The sequence below is a fragment of the Cervus canadensis genome, chromosome 11 (assembly GCF_019320065.1).
Source record: "Cervus canadensis isolate Bull #8, Minnesota chromosome 11, ASM1932006v1, whole genome shotgun sequence".
In the NCBI taxonomy this organism is placed as follows: Eukaryota; Metazoa; Chordata; class Mammalia; order Artiodactyla; family Cervidae; genus Cervus; species Cervus canadensis.
Genome location: NC_057396.1, coordinates 14430769 through 14448568, shown reverse-complemented (window position 1 = coordinate 14448568; position 17800 = coordinate 14430769). Strand labels below are relative to the sequence as shown.

The following is a 17800-nucleotide window of genomic DNA, read 5'->3' as shown; positions in this document are numbered from 1 at the left end:
TTCTTCAATGCATGAAAGTGAAAAGTGAAAGGGAAGTCACTCAGTGGTGTCCGACTCTTAGCGACCCCATGGACTGCAGCCTACCAGGCTCCTCCGTCCATGGGATTTGCCAGGCGAGAGTACTGAAGTGAGGTGCCATTGCCTTTTCCGTTTAATGAACTGGGGAACTATAAAATTGCTTTTTGGATCTCCCTTCAAGAGATTTTGATTTAACAAGTCTGGAATAAGGCTTGACATTGGTAACCCTCTCTAGGGTTTCTAATGCGCATCCAAAGTTGAGAACCACAAGCATTAGAAACATTTTTGTACGTTTCACAGATATTTTTACAAACTATCACAACTGCAGGAGCGAAGTAGCTTACATAGCTCTACCCTTTCCTAGCAAATAGTTTTAGCCAACACTGTGTAAATTTCTCCACAATGTATACACAGATATATACTGCTTTACAATTTGGGAAATGAAACACAATATTCCACCCTGTTCCCAGAAAACACAGTATTCCTAGATCCTTCTTAAAGACATTTTAAAAATTAAATGTATAACTAAAATATTAGGAAATATGATATAATTGTGAATACTCCTTGAAATTTCAGCACATCTGTTTTTGGATGAGTAGAAACCCAGTCTCATCTATACCATTTCATATCGTCTCACATGCTGCAAGAATAAAATAAAAAGTTTAGCAACTGATTTTAGCTAAAATCACTCAAAACTCGAGACTTTTTTTAGTGTTGCTGTAGTCCATCTGTCCACTTTTTGTTTTGATGGTATCTTTTAGTACAAAAAAAAAGTAATAGATTCTCACTAATCAATGAATCCATGGAATAGACTAAGTCATCTGAATTAGCTCTACTTTTAACCTGGACTTTGAGAAAAAAGTTGAAGTTTGAAATGAAAAGTTCTGTATTACTTATTTGTAATTAGTATACCATTGATCTCATCCAAGGCAACAAAAAAAGAGAGATCAGAAAATTTTCCCCTTCAAAAAGTGAACTTGATAAATAAAGAACCCACACAAAGTAGGCATCAAAGACTAATTCTGTATATGTTGCCTGTGCACACAAGGTCAATTTTAAGGAATCTCTTCACACATGACCTAGAATAGTCAAGTGTGTACTATTTGTTTTGTTTTGACTACATTCCCTCTGACACATGAAATTCAGAACAAGAAGTCTTAGTTTAACCAAACAAACCTCTTTAATGAAAGATGAATTTCTGATTATTCAGTTCAGTCTCTCAATCATGTCCAACTCTGTGACCCCATGAACTGCAGCATGCCAGGCCTCCCTGTCCATCACCAACGCCCGGAGTTGACCCAAACTCATGTCCATCGAGTCGGTGATGCCATCCAACCATCTCATCCTCTGTCGTCCCCTTCTCCTCCTGCCCTCAATCTTTCCCAGCATCAGAGTCTTTTCCAATGAGTCAGCTCTTCGCACCAGGTGGCCAAAGTATTGGAGTTTCAGCTTCAACATCAGTCCTTCCAATGAACACCCAGGACTGATCTCCTTTAGGATGGACTGGTTGGGTCTCCTTGCAGTCCAAGGGACTCTCAAGAGTCTTCTCCAACACCACAGTTCAAAAGCATCAATTCTTCAGTGCTCAGCTTTCTTTATTGTCCAACTCTCACATCCATACATAACCACTGGAAAAACCATAGCCTTGACTAGATGGACCTTTGTTCGCAAAGTAATGTCTCTGCTTTTTAATATGCTGTCTAGGTTGGTCATAACTTTCCTTCCAAAGAGTAAGCGTCTTTTAATTTCATGGCTGTAATCACCATCTGCAGTGATTTTAGAGCCAAAAAAATTAAAGTCAGCCACTGTTTCCACTGTTTCCCCATCTACTTGCCATGAAGTGATGGGACCGGATGCCATGATCTTAGTTTTCTGAATGTTGAGCTTTAAGCCAACTTTTTCACTCTCCTCTTTCACTTTCATCAAGAGGCTCTTTAGTTCCTCTTCACTTTCTGCCATAAGGGTGGTGTTATCTGCATATCTGAGGTTATTGATATTTCTCCCAGCAATCTTGATTCCAGCTTGTGCTTCCTCCAGCCCAGCGTTTCTCATGATGTACTCTGCATATAAGTTAAATAAGTAGGGTGACAATATACAGCCTTGACATACTCCTTTTCCTATTTGGAACCAGTTTGCTGTTCCATGTCCAGTTCTAACTGTTGCTTCCTGACTTGCATACAGGTTTCTCAAGAGGCAGGTCAGATGGTCTGGTATTCCCATCTCTTTCAGCATTTTCCACAGTTTATTGTGATCCACACAGTCAAAGGCTTTGGCATAGTCAATAAAGCAGAAATATTTGTTTTTCTGGAACTCTCTTGCTTTTTCGATGATCCAGCGGATGTTGGCAATTTGATCTCTGGTTCCTCTGCCTTTTCTAAAACCAGCTTGAACATCTGGAAGTTCACAGTTCACATATTGCTGAAGCCTGGCTTGGAGAATTTTGAGCATTACTTTACTGGCGTGTGAGATGAGTGCAATTGTGTGGTAGTCCGAGCGTTCTTTGGCATTGCCTTTCTTTGGGATTGGAATGAAAACTGACCTTTTCCAGTCCTGTGGCCACTGCTGCATCTTCCAAATTTGCTGGCATATTGAGTGTAGCACTTTCACGGCATCATCTTTCAGGATTTGAAATAGCTCAACTGGAAATCCATCACATCCATTAGGTTTGTTCATAGTGATGCTTTCTAAGGCCCACTTGACTTCACATTCCAGGATGTCTGGCTCTAGGTGAGTGATCACACCATCGTGATTATCTGGGTGTGAAGATCTTTTTTGTACAGTTCTTCTGTGTATTCTTGTACCTCTTCTTAATATCTTCTGCTTCTGTTAGGTCCATACCATTTCTGTCCTTTTTTGAGCCCATTTTTGCATGAAATGTTCCCTTGGTATCTCTAATTTTCTTGAAGAGACCTCTAGTCTTTCCCATTCTATTGTTTTCCTCTATTTCTTTGCGTTGATCACTGAAAAAGGCTTCTTATCTTTCCTGGCTATTCTTTGGACCTCTGCATTCAAATGTGTATATCTTTCCTTTCCTCCGTTGCTTTTTGCTTCTCTTCTTTTCACAGCTATTTGTAAGGCCTCCTGAGATGGCCATTTTGCTTTTTTCCATTTCTTTTTCTTGTGGATGGTCTTGCTTCCTGTCTCCTGTATGATGTCATGAATCTCCGTCCATAGTCATCACGCAGTCTGTCTATATGCAGAGTATATAGACAAGCTGGGTGAAGCTCAAGCTGGAATCAATATTACTGGGAGAATTATCAATGATATCAGACATGCAGTAAAACTACTCCAATACTAGAAAGTGAAGAGGAATTAAAGAACCTCTTGATGAGAGTGAAGGAATAAAGTGAAAAAGCTTTCTGAAACCTCAACATTCAAGAAACTAAGATCATGGCACCAGGCCTATCACTTGCAAATAGAAGGGGATAAAAGTGGAAAAAGTGGCAGGTTTTCTCTTCTTGGGCTCTAAAATCACTGTGGATTGTGATAGTTGCCATGAAGTTAAAATGCACTTGCTCCTTGAAAAGAAAGCTAAGACAAACAAACCTAGTCAGCATATTTAAAAGGAGACTTCACGTTGCCAACAAAGGTCCATATATTCAAAGCTATGGTTTCTCCTATAGTCATGTACAAATGTAAGAGATGGACCATAAGGAAGGCTCTGCCCTGAAGAGTTGATGCTTTGGAATTGTAGTGCTGGAGAAGACTCTTGAGAGTCCCTTTGAGCACAAGAAGATCAAACTGGTCAATCTTAAAGGAAATCAACCCTGAATATTCATTGGAAAGACTGCTCCTGAAGCTGAAGCTCTGATACACTGGCCACCTGATGCAAAGAGCCAACTCACTGGAAAAGACCCTGATGGTGGGAAGCATTGAAGGCAAAAGGAGAAGGGTGCAGCAGAGGATGAGATGGTTAGATAGCATCACTGACTCAATGAACATGAATCCGAGGAAACTCTGGGAGATAGTGAAGGACAGAGTAGAATGGCATGCTGCAGTCCATGGAGCTGCAAAGAATCAGACATGACTTAGCGACTGAATAGCAACAACAAAGTAAAACTCACATTGGCCCATTGACATGCCATATTTCTGTGTTGGAATGTTATGGATTACTTTAGAGTTATGGCTGACCAGAAAGACTATATACTAAACAAGTTCTTAGTGGAAGTTGAGTGGTAATGCTGATGGAAAGGAGGGAATTTGTTAGAGAGATATGTGGGTGGCAAGTTGACAAGATTCAGTGACTGGATGCAAAAAAAATTAAAAAGAGACTTACAAGGAAGGAAGCTCAAAATGCTGGATTAGTGTGCTGTGTTCATGAATTGAAATAAGGGGTAAAAGAGAAAGTATAAGTTCTCTTTTGGTGGGACTAAGATGGTAGTTAATTTTGGATGGGAGAGTTAAATATGAGTTAAATTTGATTTGGGAGATAGCAGCTTTGAATTGGTTCTAGAAACCGTGGCTGTGTCAGATTTAGCAGTGTGTATAATATGGGGAAAAAAAGAGATGGGTGAATAAGTTTGAAGAAAAGAAATATTTAAAAGATTCACAATCAATCTGAAACAAAGGATCTGAAGATAAGTAGAGTCTGAAATTTTAAAGTAGAGTTTGTAGGTGAGAGCAAAATAGAGGGAACAAACCAGGAATTAGGAGATGCATAAAGAAGTTATGAAGTTTGAGACAATGAAAAAAGAGACCTCAGTAGTAAACTAAACCTGTTAGGACAATAGTCAGCCCCTCAGCAGAACCTAAGGATCTGGGGAAAGAAGAAAGCAGGTAGAAGGACATGCATGTTATGGTGAGTGAAGTCATGGGCCTGTTCCAATAAGGAGATACCAAATTCAAGAGATGGCCTGAGAGGAACAGTCCATCTTGCGAGCTTCTCCGCTCAGAGTCCTCTGAATCAGACTCATTGAGTCTGGCAAAAATAATCCGTGTGCTTAGTTGCTCGGTCATGTCTGACTCTTGCTACCCCACAGACTGTAATGTGCCAGGCTCCCCTGTCCATGGGATTCTCCAGGCAAGAATACTGGAGTGGGTTGCCATTTCCTTCTCCAGGGGATCTTCCCGACCCAGAAATAGAACCCAGGTCTCCTGCATTGCAGGCAGGAGAAAAATGTTCTAGCTACTGGCATTTTCCCACATCAACAAGGTGAGCTTCCCTGGTAGCTCAGCTGGTAAAGAATCTGCCTGCAATGCAAGAGACCCTCGTTTGATTCCTGGGTCAGAAGATCCCCTGGAGGAGGGACAGGCTACCCACTCCAGTATTCTTGGTCTTTCCTGGTGGCTCAGATGGTAAAGAATCTGCCTGCAATGTGGGAGACCTGAGTTCAATCCCTGGGAGATACGGGTTCAGTCTCTGGGTTGGGAAGATCCCCTGGAGGAGGGCATGGCAACCCACTCCAGTATTCTTGCCTGGAGAATCTCCATGGACAGAGGAGCCTGGTGGGCTGCAGTCCATGGGGTCACAAAGAGTCGGACATGACTGAGTGACTAAGCACAGCCCAGCACAAGGTGAGAATATGCAACGGATGACGTAAGCTTCTCAGTTTGATGGCCTTAATTTCCTGATCCTGGATGGAAACCACAGACATTCTTAATATCGGAAGGGTTTGAAAAAATTTCAATCTACTGAACATAGTATTAAGGTCACCTTTTTGTAGTATTCCATTGCCCAGGTCATTTCAACATAATTCAACACAAAGAAGAAACCCATAAAATAGAAACAACTCATATTCAGAAACTGAACACTGGAATCACTTAGGAAGAATCCTGGCAATCCTATCTCCTGTTTCTCTTTCGAAATAACTTCTCATCTCCCTTCCTACTGTTTCAACCTTAGCTGGGGGATCTCATTCTCTCCTTGGACTATCACACTAATCTCCTGACTTGTCTATCTGTCTCTAGTCTAGTTCTTCTTCAGTCTTCCAATATGTAGTTGCAGATGGTACTTCCTAAAATATTTTAATACATTCACCTCAAAAAGGTTTTCCCCAATTAGAATCTCTCAATGATTCTTAATTTCCTACTGCATAATATCCAGATCTCTTTGTAAGTACTTCATGATCCTTAACGGCCTGGCTCTTAGTCAATGTCCCATTTCATCTGACACTTCCAGCTTTATAAATTTTTGCTCTTAAAACACCAGATTGAAAAAAAAAAAAAAAAACACCAGATGACTGTTCCTTTCTAAATTCATGGAATAATTTCCCATTTCTGGGCTTTTGCACATGCTATTTCTTCTGTTTGTACTGTCTTCCTTGTCTAAATCACCTGACAAATTCCTCCTTAATCTATTAACTTTCAATATTCACTTCATATTCCCTCTTAATAAACTTTCCCAACACATTGCCTTTTGGTTTCCCACACTTCATCTGCCACAGTGATAGCATATTCTCTGCTATCTTGATATCTTGTACATTTCTTTATTTTAGCCTGCAATAATAGACTCTAAATTCTACTGAAGAGATGAAGTGAAGAGGAAATACCTTTGGAAATCCAAACAAATCTTTGAAAAGCTCTGAATTCACAATGCCACAGCATCAAAAAAGTTTTTCTCAAAATGCTTATCTAAGAATGAAATAATGCAACCCACGTGAATGTGCAGATGGTAAACAGTAATCTCAGATCACTGACTAGATCCTTACATTGCAGCATGGGTGATTTAAATGCATCTCTTGGCAAAAACTTTTTTAGTCTGTATCACAGCTCTGAGCTCACTTGTGAATTGTTGATACTGTGAGTGCAAATTTTACAAAATACAAGGGCCAATATTATAGCACTTTCTTGTTTATGCATTTCTCACCTCCTATAAATCTACATCCCATGAGGGGAGAGACTATGTCTATTCTTTTTTCTGTTAGAAATAGATTTTCAATAAATATTAAAAGAATGAATCATATACCTGAAATTCAGTTACACTATCTAAACAACCACAAAATGTTCATTCCTATCTTCCATGCTTTTGAGAATGACATTGTAACATCTTTCTATTTAAAAAATCTATGATTGCTAGAGGAAAAGATTTACTTCATTCAATAGTGAGTTATTTCACTTATTTATTCATTCACTCACCAAATATTTGTCAATTTCTTAATATATGCTACACACTGCTCTATGTATTGAGGATAGAGGAATATACACAGTAGATTAGGACTCTGCTTTTATGGTGCTTTCATTCTTATGGAGACACAAAATAAGCAAATAAATAAAAATCCCACACTACCACAAATTTATATTATTTTAAATGTCTCTTTGTTCTTCCTTAAACTTGGTAATGATTTAGATATGGGGGCTGAAGTTAGCAAGGAAGAACTGGTGTGTCCTGCTCTTTACTGCTGCCACTACACGATACAGCCTTAAAGCTCTGCAATTTCAGAATTTGAAGATTTTTCAAATCCTTGCAGTTTTCTTAACTTGTCTGTATAAAAAGCACTGCCAAATGAATACCTAAAATAATTTTTCATTTATGTGGACTGGAGGTATGACTTTGCAAATGAGCAACTTTGCCAGGAAACTGATGAGAGGTATATTTTAAAAGGTCTTAGTCTTATAATAGAGACCATGTCCTAACTGAGAAAACTGAAGGGAAAAATATACAGCCCTAGAGTGAAAACTGCTCTTTAGAAGTCAGTAAAATCTAATCAGAAACCATTTTCTGCAATGACATGTGTCAGCCTACTACTGAAAAATCAGCAAGGGAAAAAAAAAAAAAAGATTCCTTCAATGACAAAAAACCTCTTTTTATAAATTCAGAAAATGTCATACCTGACAGAGTTGTCACAATTAATTATGGAAGGCTAGGAAGATTAAAAATATCGCATCAGTTTCTCACAATTACCCTCTCACTTGGAATAATTTTCCCTCTACATGTCCTTCAAGATCCAGCTAAGGGAACCCATCTTTTGTGAACTCCTTTTCTGAACCCTTTTCTCAAAACATTTACTCTTTCCTCAGTTACTAATGTACTTTATAGACAGTTCCACTAATTCAAAGAATACATTGCATTTTAATTATATTTTATAAATGTTCCTCCTCGATTGTGATCTTCTTGAGTCCATGTATATCATAAATCTCCAGAAGTTATCTTTCTGCAGTGAATGGAATAAATAATTATAGTCTATTGTCTATATTTGCATAAGCAAGCATATTATTCTAAAGTGATTTTTTTTAAAAAGTCACTTTTAAAATGGCTAAATAACATTGCTTAATTAAGGTGATATATTTTTATATTTCTATTCTTCAATTTTATGTGGGTAAAATTAACTCCATAAGGCACTTATCTATCTTTATCAAATTTGTTCAGTATGATGAAATAGAATATTTAATACATTTTAGTGTATCATAAAATATTTTAATATCAAATATTATAGTTGCCTTTCCATACTGACAGCAACATATTTAGGCAATGATGATAATGATGATGAAGTATTTCCTTGAAGGAAAACAAATATGTTATCCCTAACAATAAAATACTTAATGGGATTTGACAGCAAAAAACCATATTGGGAGCAGGAAATTCTTTAAGCTCTATATTTAGGATGAACAACTTGTCTTACTACAGAAAGTAAGAAATAGCAAACAACTGGCTTATTTGTGAACAAGGCAAGTGGATACAGAAATAATTTTTAACTAAACCTAAGTGATAAGGAAGTCCAAGATAAGATAAAAAGACAGTAGAAAATGGATAGGAAGAAAATATGGACTAGATTTTATAATAAAAATATCCTTAGTTTCCCTTCCTCACTCATTTGCTACAAAATCATGTGTAGAAAGTTGGTTCCTGAAAGATAAATAACAGAAATGGAAAATTCAGATTTGGAAAAATCAGACAATTACAGTCTAAGATTATATGCTACACTTTCTCTTAGCACTGTAATGCTTTCTGAAATATTTATTTTTTAGCAAAGTAACTTATAGGCTACCAAACATATTTGTGATCAAGCTTGTCAAAAGGATTTCTTTTCTAAATCAGTGTTTCTTAAACTGCTGGTCTGGGAGCAGGGACTGGGAGGAAGGCTCATGAGGAAGGGGATATATATATATAACTGATTTTCATTGATGCATGGCAGAGACCACTGCAACACTGTAAAGCAATTATCCTCCAAAAATACAAATAAGTTGTTGGTCATAATCTTTTAGTGAGCTGTAAGATTTAGAATTGCTTTATTAATATTTTATTTTAATTTTGTATATTTTATATATGCAAATAAACACAAATGTGTGCTCTGTGTCAATTGCATTTGATTTTTTTGGTGTAGTAAAAAAATTGGAAGCCATCATAAGAGCCTCAGTAATTCGACTATGTTTAATGGAAACATTTGAATTCCCTGAGGCAAGATTAACTCAAGGTATAAATGAACTAAATGAATGCTTATAACATGTTGACTGAGGAATATAAGCAATATTTCCTCAGGAATTTAACTCCTCAAATAGTGGTCAAAGCACCACACTCTTTCCTTAAAGTCTCATCATCAGTACTTGTGTTTTTCAGTTTTATGGAGCTATAATTGACATATTGCTTATGTTTAAGGTGTACAATGTGTTGACTTGCTACATCTTTAAATGCAAAATCATTACCACCATAGTTTTAGCTACCATTGACATCCCATCACATAGTTACTATTTCTCTTTTGTGATCAGCACATTTCAGATCTAAAAATTTGCCTTCAGTATTCATGTATCAATCAACCATGGATGAAAAATATTTGGAAAAATCTAATTTCAGAAAGTTTCAAATGGTGAAACTTGAATTTGCTGGTTATCACCAAAAATTTAAAACACATTTACATTGTATGGTTGCCAGGAGGGGAGGATGGAGGGACAGTTAGGGAGTTTGGGATGGACATGTACACATTGCTCTATTTTAAATGGATAACCAACAGAACCTGCTGTATAGCCCAGGAAACTCTGCTCAATGTTATGTGGCAGCCTGGGTGAAAGAGGAATTTACAGGAAAATGGATACATGTATATTTATGGCTGAGTCCCTTTGTTATCCACCTGAGACTTTCACAAAATCGTTCATTAGCTATACTCCAGTACAAAATAAAAAGTTTAATTAAAAAGATAATATAAAATAAATAATTCAGTGATGATTTAAAGTATATGGGAGGATGTGCATAGGTTATATGCAAATAGTACATAATTTTAATAAGGGAATTGAACATCCACAGATTTTATATACAAAGTGGGTCTTGGAAATAATCCCCTACAGATACCCAGGAATAACTGTACTCTCTTGGAACATTTAAGTATATGATATAGTATTATTAGCTAAAGTCACCATGCTATATATTAGATCTCCATATGTTAATTTTATAACTGTAAGTCTCTACCCTTTGTACAATATCTGCTCATTTCCATTGATACTTCTTAAAGATTATAAAAAAGACTGCTTCAGATCATTTTAAAGAAATAATTTTTATCAAAATAAGATGAATTTTAAGTCTAGTTATGATATTGGCTATTTTATTAATAGTAGAATGAAGCCACAGAAAGACTGGCTTTGAGGGGATAAGAGATACAGGGCATACACACCATGCCTTCCTAATGAGAGAGCCAGTAAGTTGAGTGATGGGGCCTAGCAATGGGCACTAACTGGGAAAGGAGGAGGAGCTTGGACAGGAAATATGGTCCTTAAGAGCCAGAAGGAAAGAGTAAGGATACAGGGCCAGGAGAAGGAAGATCTTGGCAGTGTGATGCCCAAGCTTGAATATTCTAACTTCTGGATACTGAAATGTTTGGCTACAAGTAGTCTGTAGATAATAATTGTACAGCCATAGTGAATAATTTTAGGAATGATAGATAACAATATATTAATCTCCCTCCATATTATTTCCTCTAGACAAATATACCGGAGTTCCCTTTTTATCTGTAAAACAACAGAAAAAAAAGACCAATATCAGTTAATAGGAAGTAATATTGCAGAGTGTTTCTCTAATGTGCTTTTTAAATAACCACTTCCTGAAGAATGTAAAGTCAGTATATTATTACCCCCAGATAAAAATCAGAGTTGTTACGAATCACACAAGTTCACAAACCTAGCAATTACTGCAGCAAAACTAAAATCTGAGTCTTTGCACTCCAAATCCTTTACACTTTGATTGCATTAACCTGCTTTTCCATTTAAGAGCAAACGAACAAAAATTAAAGGTACATTTTGGTTACCTCATAGCTTTGCCCGTGGCCTGCTACAACTTTAGGACATACTAAGAATATCCTATAAACCTGTGTAAGTTTTTTGTCCTTTGATTATTCATTCTCTTTTACTATTGGTTGAAAAATACTGCATTTCATAGAATTAAAGACTCTGCAAATTATAAAATCCAAGGATTAATTTTAAGTTTGATTAAGAAGGAAAAAAAATAAGCAATTGAACCACATATAATGCTTTCATATCTCTTAAAATGTCCTTTAACAATTACTTAGAGTTACTTAGCTAACTGTAAAAATCACATTTTTATGATATTTTCTCACAGTTCAGCTTAGTTGCTTAGTTGTGTCTGACTCTGCGACCCCATGGACTACAGCACGTCAGGCTTCCCTGTCCATCACCAACTCCCAGAGCTTACTCAAACTCATGTCCATAGAGTCGGTGATGCCATCCAACCATCTCATCCTCTGTCGTCCCCTTCTCCTGCCTTCAATCCTTCCCAGCGTCAGGGTCTATTTAAATGAGTCAGTTCTTCACATAAGGTGACCAAGGTATTAGACTTTCAGCTTCAGCATCAGTCCTTCCAATGAATATTCAGGAGTGATTTCCTTTAAGATTGACTGGTTTGATTTCCTTGCAGTTCAAGGGACTCTCAAGAGTGTTCTCCAACACCACAGTTCAAAAGCATCAATTCTTCAGCTGTCAGCTTTCTTTAGAGTCCAACTCTCACATCCATATGTGACTACTGGAAAAATCATAGGTTTGACTAGATGGACGGTTGTTGTAAAAGTAATGTCTCTGTTTTTCAATATGCTGTCTAGGTTGGTCATAGCTTTTCTTCCAAGGAGGAAGGGTCTTTTAATTTCATGGCTGTAGTCATCATCTGTAGTGATTTTGGAACCCAAGAAAATAAGTCTGTCACTGTTTCCATTGTTTCCCCATCTATTTGCAAGAAGTGATAGACTGGATGCCATGATTTTCATTTTATGAATGTTGTTTTAAACCAGCCTTTTTACTCTCCTCTTTCACTTTCATCAATAGGCTCTTAAGTTTCTCTTCACTTTCTGCCATGAGGGTGGTCTCATCTGCATATCTGAAGTTATTGATATTTCTCCTGGCAATCTTGATTTCAGTTTGTGCTTCATCCAGTCTGGCATTTCTCATGATGTACTCTGCATATAAGTTAAATAAACAGGGTGACAATATATAGCCTTGATGTACTCCTTTCCCGATTTGGAACCAGTCTGTTGTTCCATGTCCAGTTCTAACTGTTGCTTCTTGACCTGCATACAGGTTTCTCAGGAGGCAGGTTAGGTGGTCTGGTATTCTCATCTCTTGAAGAATTTTCCACAGTTTGTTGTGATCCATGCAGTCAAAGGCTTTGGCATAGTCAATAAAGCAGAAGTAGTTGTTTTTCTGGAACTTTTTGCTTTTTCGATGATCCAACGAAAAGAAGCCCGGTATGCAGCAGTTCATAGGGTGCAAAGAACTGCACAGGACTTTAAGACTGGACGACAACAGTAAGGAGGGAAAGGTGTCGTAAAGTATGTGATCAGTTCATGCACAACTCTTTGTTTTATTGATTGTGAGGAAACAAGGTGGTGCCACAGGGTTTAAATGATTAAGTTTTAGGCTCAAGTAGGCCTGGGTGCTATGTGTTTATGGTCATCAAGTATTTAATGTCTTCCAGGTAGTGGGGGTTTTAGTGTCTGTGCAACTAACTCAGTAAATGTGCATCAGATACTGTTATCTAGGTACTTCAGAGAGGAGCTAAAGCAGAGGATATAGGGGAGGGGTCTATCCCAGGAAGGTCCGATAGGCTCCTTCCTGTTTGATTACATAAGTTCCTGCTTGATTTTGCTAATAGTAAGAGCAGATTGCATAATCTGAACAAAACCCTCTGTAGGTCAGCTCACAAGGCAAGGAACAGCAGCAACAACAACAAATGGGAGAAGATGAACCTGGGCAAGGGCGAGCACTAAATTTGAGAGTGCTTTTCCACTATGACTTCTTCTGACCTCAGAAGTGACTGGGAAGCTGAGAAAGTAAACAGTGCTTTTAAAACAGGGACAAAAATTCGAGTTCAATATTGCCAAGTGGGAGGCCTTAGTAAGAGCCTCCACACTTTTGGATAAGATTGTGACCGGCAACACTGACATGGATAGAATAGGATGACAAAATAATTAACTTAGAAACCCCAATAGGGAATTGTAGATAGAGAGGGACTCTCTGGGGCTTTGGGAGACCACCTTCAGACTAATGATCACTCAAAAAAGATGGGAAAATTCTGAAACAATGTGGGCTTGCTTGATTCATAAAGTAAAACAGGTCAAGTAAAACCAAAGTCAGATTGGCTTGCTTTACAATAAAATCAAGCTAACTTGCTTAGCAACAAGACCATGCAACAGAAGCACGAGGCATGTCCCCAAAGCATAAAATAATGGTGGCATGGGGCCTACATCCTGCCCAGCGAGCTCAGTGAGTTTATAACCCCCTGAACATACTCTTTGGCCCCTAAAATATATTCTTAGCACAGTGCCCCCCAAGCAATAAAACGATACTAGAAAATAAGGCTTATGATCTGCCCAGTAGTATCATCAAGCTAATGACCCCCAAAACAAGCTCTGTGCACACACAAAAAGACAATCATTTATGTAAAGGTGAGTTTTCAAAATGAAAGACCTGAAAATATTTTTTCCAAAGTGCTATGATAGTCCTGGCCTGACCACATAGGGACAAGTAAACTTCCCTGCCCTCCCTGGGGGAGGAACCAATGTTGCAAATGTCACATCTAGTCAAGAAAGACAAAGAAGTTCCTCTCCCCCTCCCCTCTCTTCCTTTGATTATAAAATTGTAACCCATTGAGTATTTGGGGAAGTGCAACACTTGCTGTCTGCTAGTAAACCTTACAAGCATTCTATTCTAATAAATCCCTTCTTATCTATCACTTTGCCTGAAGCTGAATTTGTTTCTATGTTAAGACACAAAGGACTGTGGTGCTGGAGCTCTTTGGAGTTCTGAAAGTGACACCTAACAGCTTCAGCTAGTGACTGTGGCAGGATTGTGGTAAGATAAGAAGGTCTGACGTCTGGTCCTAGTAGGGCCATGGGATACCTCTGGCCAGGAGTCCTAGGGAGGATGCTCCACTGATGACAGCCCATTTCACTCAAGCCAGTCAACCCCAAATGCTTTGGGGCTCTGATTGGGTTCCTAGGTACAGGCCAGGGGAATGAAGATATGGATGTTTAAAGATACGGAACTGGAGGAACGATGGCAGTCTGTATGAGCTGCCATAGGCAAGTGGTATGGAAATATGGGAGGTATCTTAGTGCTGGTACAGAAGGGAAATGGCATATGAAAAGGAAGAAATTTCACTGTCTGGGATGCTTTGACCAGGTTCGAGTCCTGGCCACAAAAAAACAAAAAGGCAGTGGAACAGCTGTGTCTGTGCATATCAAACAGCTAGCCCGGAATAAAGCCAGTCGCTATATGATGTTGCAGGATTTAGCAATCTATAATCTCTTTCACTCTGAGGTTTTCCTTCTACAGTAAGTTCTACATCTGTTTCTGTTCCATTTCATTTCTTTTCTTTTCTTTCCAAGACCTGTATGATCACCAGAGTGTAACAATTCATTCTTCTTAGTTTGTCACGGAACCAGCTTATAAGACTTAAAATATTTTTCCATAATTACTAGGAATGCCCAATTGAGGAGGACCTACCAGTCCCCGATGTCTACCTCCCTCTGGCTCTTGATTTTCTGACTTGAAGCCAGAACAATTTCAGATCACTGTCGGCACCGCTAGGGACATCTTCTGTATTCATTTGCAGCAATTTCTAGAGCAATAACATCTGGTTGGGAGACTACTTTGGAAGGGATACTATCTAAAGTCATAAGTGCAAGTCTTGATCAAATTACACATGAATAAAACTTTTGGATAGCTCAGGAATCAGAGATATCTCCCCAGCTTTGGGTCTAAGATGGGTCAAACTGAATCAATCCCAGTTGACACCCCTCTGGGACATGTACTCCAAAATTGGAAAAAAATTTGAATAAGATTTGAAAAAGAAAAAGCTTTTCAGATATAACCAGGTTTGGCTGCAATGTAAGTTAGAAAGCCAAGAAAAGTGACCACTGAATGGGCCGCTAAATTATACTACTATATAGTAATTAGATTTACACAGTAGAAGGGAATGAAAATGGAGTGAAATACCATTTGTTCAAATTTTTATGACCTTGCATTTGGAAAATGTAACTGGAAGGGAATCTAATATATGTGTAACCCAGAAAGCTAATTTGAGGAAGGAATCAGAGAACATTTTAGCTGATGCAGCGTATGGGGCCATGCATAGACCAGGTCCCCCACAGGAAGAAGCTGCTGCTTTTGCAGCAGCTGCTATCCTGGCAGGAGCCATTCCCCACCCTCCGGGAGAAGCTATTGTGCCAACAGAGTCTCCCACATCTTTGAGAGCTGCTACTCCTGTTGAAGCAAAAATCCCAGAGGAAACTGTACCTAACAGTGAGGAGAGGCCACCACCACATTCCAGAACTCCTTCTCTGTATCCTGAGTTACCCAAGGGACCCCATCTCAGCCCAGCTACACCCTTCATGGCCTAAGTCACCAGCCAACTGCCACTACACTCTTGTCTCTGAGGGAAGTTCCAGATAGGAATCAAGGAACAATAAGAGTCCATGTGCCCTTTTCAGTGTCTGATCTAAGTCTGGCAGAGGATAAATTGGGAAGTTTCTCTGAGGACCCTGAACTTCACTAAGCAGTTTACCAGGTTAATGAGATCCTTTGATCTCACTTGGGGAGATTTACAAATTTTAGTATCCTGCTGCATCCCAGATGAAAACAGCATATAATATGAGCAGCCAGAGCTCATGCTGACCAGATGGCAACTAGAGCCCAACAGGGACATGCAGGCTTTCAGGTGGGGAAATATGCCATCCCTGAGGCTGAGCCACAGTGGAACTACCAGATAAATTCTATTGATAGGCACAGATGGAACCATATGACTAACTATTTGAAAGAAGGCATGATGAAACTTACAGTAAAGTCTGTTAACTGTGAGAAAGTAAAAGAAATCCAACAGGGACCAGATGAAAATCTGGCAGTTTTTGAAAGGAGATTAATGGAAACTTTTAGAAAGTATACATACGTGGATCCATCCTTCCCCAAGGGACAGGCCCCTTTGGCTATATATTTCATAGCCCAATCTGCCCCAGATACCAGGCACAAAATTCAAAAGGAGACTTCTAGTCCCAGACCCTTATGAATGATTTGCTGTAATTGGTTTATTCAGTTTTCAATAACAGGGATATGACCAAAACGGCTGAATGCATGCAGAGACATAAACAAAAGGCTCAAATAAATGCAATGGATTTTGTCCACTCAGTCCACTCAGTGACCACCAAAAGGCCAGGCGTTGTGGGCCAATCTGGTCATGGTGGACCACAAGGCCCACGGATATCCAGGCAATCAGTGAGCCCTGTGTGTATAAAAGGGACATTGGAGGAAAGACTGTGGTCAATACACCCTTTGCAAACAGCTAAAGCATTGGCAGAGGGAATGCACCAGATGCCAGTAAGCAATGGGGGCCCTCTGGCCACTTAAAATTTCACAATCAGAAGACTGACAGGACCCAAGGTCAGAAGTGGTCCTGCCTAGAGATTCCTTCTACATAACTAACACCAAGCCTTGGGTAATCACTGAAGTGGCAGTGATTCTTATAGACACTGAAACCACCTTACCAGTCTTAACCCAAATGACTGGAAATCTTAGTGGTAATAAGGCATAAGTTATGAATGTATCAAGAAAAAGACAGGAGCACACTTTCCTGGAAACCCTTGTGTGTAACATTAATGACAACAACTTTTACATTCCTTTTTGTTTGTGCCTGAATGCCCTATCCCTTTAATAGGAAGAGATTTATTAACCAAGTTAGGGGCCACTCTGTTCCTCAAGGGACAAGGAAAACTTATTCATCATCAAATGGTTTAAACAGAGAATAAAAAGTAACAGACTGAGTCTACAATTGAGATAGAAACCTTAGCAAACCCTGAAGTTTAAAACACTGAGGTTCCAGGCTTAGCCAAAGACATTCAGCCAGTAGTTATCAGGATAAGACCTGGATGAGAATACCCATGTGAAAAACAATATCCTTTAAAGCTACAAGCCCTAGACAGAAATTTCTCCTGTAGTGAATAAGTATGTTTTGTATGGATTATTTGTACCCTGTCAGTCACCATGTAATACTCTGATATTACCCATTCTTAAACTTACTGAAGAATATTGATTTACTAGACCCAAGGGCTATTAATGAAGCTGTGGAACCAATTTATCCTATTGTGCCTAAGCTTTATACTATCTTGACTCAGATCCCATGAGAAGAAAACTGGTTTATTGTGTTAGATTTAAAGGATGTCTTTTTCTGCATCCCCTTGGCATAGGAATATCAATTCCTTTTTGTCTTTCAGCAGACTCCAAAACAAAAAGCAACCTGACAATACACCTGGACCTCATTTCCTCAAGGATTCAGGAACAGCCCACATATTTTTGGAAATGACTTAGCACAAGATTTGAAAGGAATAAATTTAATAGATGGAGTCATTTTACAATAATATGT

At 38.7% G+C, this 17800-nt stretch overlaps 1 protein-coding gene across 1 annotated transcript in view; it reads right to left on the bottom strand.

The window, feature by feature from the left end:
* The window catches only part of GUCY1A2 (guanylate cyclase 1 soluble subunit alpha 2), a 437093-nt gene that overhangs the window by 73186 nt on the left and 346107 nt on the right, over nucleotides 1-17800 (bottom strand). The window lies entirely within an intron of this gene.